This window comes from Microtus oregoni, unplaced genomic scaffold (assembly GCF_018167655.1).
Source record: "Microtus oregoni isolate MIOR12 unplaced genomic scaffold, Mior012 000002F_ref0000024, whole genome shotgun sequence".
NCBI classification, from domain to species: Eukaryota; Metazoa; Chordata; class Mammalia; order Rodentia; family Cricetidae; genus Microtus; species Microtus oregoni.
Window position 1 is genome coordinate 25047247 of NW_024543061.1, and position 6000 is coordinate 25053246.

Genomic DNA, 6000 nt, shown 5'->3' on the forward strand with positions numbered 1-6000 from the left:
TTTCTGACTCCCCAGAACAGGCATTATAACCTGCCCAAGATTTTCTTTTTTTAACATGGATTCTGGGGCTGGAATGTAAGTCCTCATGCTTGCAAGGCAAGCGCCTGACCAACCAAGTGCTCTCTCAGCCCCCAGCTGCTCTTGCACCAGGAAGGCCCACAGCCAGATGAGGGGTTTGGGACTCTGGCTTCTTCTCTCAGATATACTTGCCTTCTGTTGTCACACACCTGTGTGACAGTCTCCTCTGAGATTAAGGGGAGTTCCTTAAGCAGCGAGGTACACGACAACAACAGAGCTTCAAGAACTCCCTAAAACTGACCGGACTCACTAGGCCCCTCCCTCAAAAGCTAAGCAGAGCCCAGCTGCAAAGAAAACTCAGATGAGCTGAGCTGCCAAGAAGGCTGAGAGGAGACTGCAAAGAGGACTCTGAGGCTAGACAAGGTGACTGGAAATTTCAGAACCCAGGAGAGCGGCCTGAAAGAGGTTTAGAACAGATGGGGCAGGAGACATTCACCCATCCGCTGCCTGTGGGCTGTGTGGTGTGCCCCACATTTCCGAGCTTGTAAGAGCTGGGCCACCCATGCTAGGGTGGGCTGTGGTGAGTCATTTCTGTCCCTGTAAGTAAAACTGCCAGTAGAACTCAGTCACCAAGGTGACTTTGGTGGTATCCGTATTTTGCACTGCCACGGGTTCTCTATCTGGGGTGAGTAGATGAGTGTGTTTCATCTCCCCAGGAAATGTTTGTTACCCAGTGCAATCCCGACAGCTGACAGAGGCAAAATGATCTAGTTGGAGATGTCTAACCTTTTCCTTCCCCAGGTATTAAGTGTCCTCTCAAGACTGATAGCTTCTGTCTGATAAACTAATTGTGACAAATAATTTGATACTGCCTCTTCCAGGAGAACTGGCATTTTAGGAGAATGGACTTTAACCCTCTGGAGCTCCAGGGATGGATTGCCAGACACAGAGAGATGAGTGGTGGATTCAGGAGACCTGAGATAAAAGGTGAACCTCATTGTCTTACTAGTTAATTGACTACACCTTCATCACAGGCATGAACCCCAGATTTTTATCTAGATGCAGAGTAGGGCAAGGGAGAGCATGAAGGCCCATATTTTAAGCAGCACCAAACCACACCACCTGAACGAGAAAAGGACATCAGCAAGATGGTGGTGTTGGTCTCTGAACAAGAACATTTCCTTGCTTCTGCTGGGTCCATCACTGTGGTCAGCTCTGTCCCTTCCCAGGTTGTCCTTAATATTAAACTTAGCATGATAAGAAAAGGGAACTCAGGGTTTAGAGATGGCTCAGCAGTTAAGAGCACTGACTGCTCTTTCAGAGGACCCGAGTTCAATTCCCAGGACCCACATGGCAGCTCACAACTGTCTGTAACTCCAGTTCCAGGGTATCCAACACCCTCACACAGACATACATGTAGCCAAACACCAGTGCACATAAAATTTAAAATGTAAAGGGGTGGGGGACTCCAGAGCAATGACTTTGTAGTGGCCCTGGTGCTGGTCTTGGGACCTTGAGCCAGGAAGTCCTCTTAAGTCCCCTTTAGTGGAGATTCCACTAGGACTTTGAAGGAAGAGGATGTTAGACCAGAGATGGAGAAAATTAAAATCAATTAGAAAACCCAAACCTAGAGCCCCAAACATATCAAGGGCTGTCAATGCATTTTCATTTGGCTTATCTTTTATTGTTGGATTTTTTTTACTACTTTAAATTTTATTTTGTCATTATTTACTTAGTTTAGTTTTTTATAATTTATTTTTATTTTTGTGCATTGGTGCTTTTCCTGCATGCATGTTGGTGTGAGAGTGTCAGATACCCTGGAACTGGAACAGAACTGTAAAGACAGTTGTAACCTGTCATGTGGGTACTGGGAATTGAACCTGTGTCCTCTGCAAGAGCAGCAAGTGCTCTTAACCACTGAACCATCTTTCCAGCCCCTTGTTTGTTTCAGACAAGAGCTCTCTGGCCCTGGTTGTCCTGGAGCTCGACATGGCTTTGAACTTACAGAGATCCTCCTGCTTCTGCCTCTAGAGTCCTGGGATTAAAGGCATGTGCCAGCCGGGCGGTGGTGGCGCACGCCTTTAATCCCAGCACTCGGGAGGCAGAGGCAGGCGGATCTCTGTGAGTTCAAGACCAGCCTGGTCTACAAGAGCTAGTTCCAGGACAGGCTCCAAAACCACAGAGAAACCCTGTCTCGAAAAAACAAAACAAAAAAAAGGCATGTGCCACCATACCCCAACATCTTTAATTGTTTTTATTGTTTGTGTGGTTTGCTTTGCCTGCAAATATTTCTGTGTGCCACATGAACGCAGTTCCCAGAAAGGCCAGAACAGGGAGCCAGCTCCCCTGGAACTGGAGCTCAGGGTGGTTTTAAGTTGCCTGATGTGGTTGCCTGGAGCCAAACTCTGGTCCTCTGCAAAAACAGTACACATTTAACCACTGAGCCCGCTCTCCAGTTTCTGGTTTGGATTGTCTTGTCATTAGTTTTTTTGGGGTTTTTGTTTGTTTATTGAGACAGACACTGACTGAGTCTGGCCTTGAATTTATGGTGATCCTCCTGTATCAGACTCTAGGGCTGGGATCCAGGTACAAGCCACCACACTTGGCAGAAAGATGTCTTTTAATAAATGTGCTTATTGGGGGGAGAGAAATAGATAATTAAATCCTCTCATGCACTCCTCAAAACGAGGACATTTTCTCAGACTCAGTTCTTTTCCTTTTACCCCAACTTGGAATTGAACTTAGGCCCCTAGGCATGCTGGCCAAATCTACTGCTGGCCGTCCATCCAGACCTAGTTCTTAGCTCTTCTCTCTCACACTTCTTGTGTTTGGAGAGCATATTCACTTCCAGATTTCACTGACCCTACAAAATTCCTTCTAAGTCGGCCAGGTGAATGGCGATTTGTGACCTTCTCCATTTGAGTGTCCCACCATCATCCCAAATATAATCTACGTAAAATCAACTCATCTTTCCATAGTCTCAATGCTTGTTAATAATGACAAACCTTTGTTGGGTTCTCTAGACTCTCCTAAGTAGTTACAGTTCCCTGTCAGTCACCATTGCTCTCCCCATATCCACGTCCAGACTGTTGCTTATACCCAGTGGATCTTATTGGCATTCCTTTTATTTTATTTGTTTGTTTATGTTTTGATTTTTCGAGACAGGGTTTCTCTGTAGCTTTGGAGCCTGTCCTGGATCTCACTCTGTAGACCAGGCTGGCTTCGAACTCACAAAGATCCGACTGCCTCTGCCTCCCCAAGAGCTGGAATTAAAGGCGTGTGCCACCACCACCTGGCAACATTCTTTTTTTTAAAAAAAAAATACTTATTTTGTTTTATGTGCGTATGTGTGCGCCTGCATGTATGTCTGCACACCATGTGTATGCAGCAGCCTGAGGATGTCAAAAGAGCAGCACTGGGGACTGGCCTGGACAACAGCACTGTGTGGCAGAGGTTGAAGGCGAGCTTCCCTAACCGGGAACTCTCGGGGTGTGAGCCCCAGTGGTGACCAGTCTTTGGTTTGTTGTTCTTTCCAGACAGGGTCTCCTCCAGCTCACTGTGTGGTCTCTGTGTCCCCCATGCTGGCATTGCATACAACCCACACTGCACCCAGCTGAGTCTTTTGACATTTTTTTTTAACTTGGAGTTCCCGTTCCAAGCAGATATAAGTAGTTGTAATTTCTCAGAGGCAGCTTCTCCTTCCCCCAAAGGATCTACAGGCAGTAGACTCCCTTCCTAGGCCTTCTAGGGGTTCAGTTCAACACCTCATGCTTTTATGTTGACATTTTCCTCTCTCAATTTCATTCCCTTTATAAAAGTTTGCACCTACCTGTCTACCTATCTGTGGAGCTAACCCAAGGCCTCCTGCATGCTATGCAAGCACTCTCCCACTGAGCTACATCTTCAGGCCCAGAAATAAGAATTTTGATGAGACATGATCTGGAAGAACTGGACGAAGCGACCTCGAACATTTGTTCTGTCCCTTCCTTTCATCCCAACCAACTTGTTCCCTGCTTGAAATAAGATCAGTATAACGAGTTTGAACTACCTAACTGTTCCTGTTAATTCCCTATTGATGCTATCTCCTTCCATTCCCATTCCATAGCACTAATGGTAGAAATTCCTTAAAAGATCATTCATGAATAGTGTCAAACTGCCAAAGACATCTAACCCTGTACCAAAATACATAGATGGCTGGGGGCAGGGAGTGCCACTAGCCACACAAGCCCCAAACCCATTGAGTTTATTGCCCCAAACCCACTTAAAAGCCAGACACAAAATCTGTAATCCTAGCACTTCTCCAATAAGATAGGAGTTGCAGACAAGAAAATCATAGGAGAATTGCCTGGAAGTTCATGGGCATCTAGCACGGAGTATGCAGGGCAGAGAAGTAGAGCAAGAGAGACCCCACCTTAACAAAATGGGGGGGGGGAGAAAAATTACTTCAGAGGTTAAGAGCACTAGCTGCTCTTCCAGAGGTCCTGAGTTCAATCCCAGCAACCACATAGTGGCTCACAGCCATCTATAATGAGATCTGGTGCCTCTTCTGACAGGCATACATGGAGGCAGAATGTTGTATACATAATAAATAAATCTTAAAAAGAGAAATTACTCCAGAAAGTTGCCCTCTAACCTCCACATAAAAGCCATGACACACATGAGCCCACACTCACATACATGTATACACACTAATTATTTTAAAATCACATACACTTGGGGCATGGTGACATGCTTTTAATCTTAGCATTCAGAAGGTGAAGGCAAAGTGGATCTCTGTGAGTCTGAGGCCAGCCTGTTCTACCATGGTGAGTCCAGGACAGCCAGAGCTGTGGCTGCCCAGAGAGAGACCTTATCTCAGAAACCAAACCACCTACACGAAGACTAGAGTGACGGCTCAGTGGTTAACAGCACTTGTTACTATTGGAGTAGAACCCGCGTGGCAGCTCGTAATCACCTGTACCTCCAGCTCCAGGGGAGCTTGTGCTCTCTTCCGGCCACTGCAGACACCTACACACATGTGCTCACACAAACATACATGTAACTAAAAAAAAAGTCTTTGAAAAAGCAACCACACACACTGTGAGGGTAAAACCTTCCATATCCGAATTCATCTTCCTCCCTTATCTCTTTATCCTCTCCCTTTGCAATCTAATACCCAAATAGTGCCACCTCTGAGCTCCCTCTAGGGTGGAAACCTTGTTTGATCCACACACGCAACCCCAGTCTCACCAGGTCGACCTAGTTCACTTAAAGATTTCTCCACTATTCTGACCAGTTCACAGAAGAAGAGGAGGTGAGAAGATAGCCAGAGACCATGACGCTAGGGAAGGTGGGAGGCAGGGAAAGGCCCTGACACAATGGTGGCGTCCTGAGTGTAGGGCTGTACCCCTGACAGTTGCCTGCTTCTGAATTCGCGATTCCCTGCCTTAGCCTTGGGAGCCCTAGGTGTGTTTGTCACTGAGCCTTCTCTCTTTGCTTTCTTTGGCCCACATGGAGTGGGATTCGCATTTTTAGAACAGTGGTTCCCATAACAACCAAGCAGGAACTGTTGTCTGTGGAAAATAGCATGGTCACACATGCGCACATGCATATATGTTTGCACTATGGGGATACATGTGTGTACTTACGTGCATAAGGACAGCACACCCACTTTCACATACACACATGTACATTCACAAGCATGTATAGCCATACATGTGTGTACTTAACGTGCATAAGGACAGCACACCCACTTTCACATACACACATGTACATTCACAGGCATATATAGCCATGCACTCACAAATACACACATGCATCTGTATATACCTGCATAGCCACAGGTGTACCCCTCCATATGCATACAAATCCACGTGTATACATACACAAAACACATACAAGCACACAGCATGCTGTCGATTTTGTTTTATATATAAAAAGCACAGAGTAAGGGCACTATCACAACAAAGGTGGTACCAGGATGGTACGGGGATACTGTTGGCT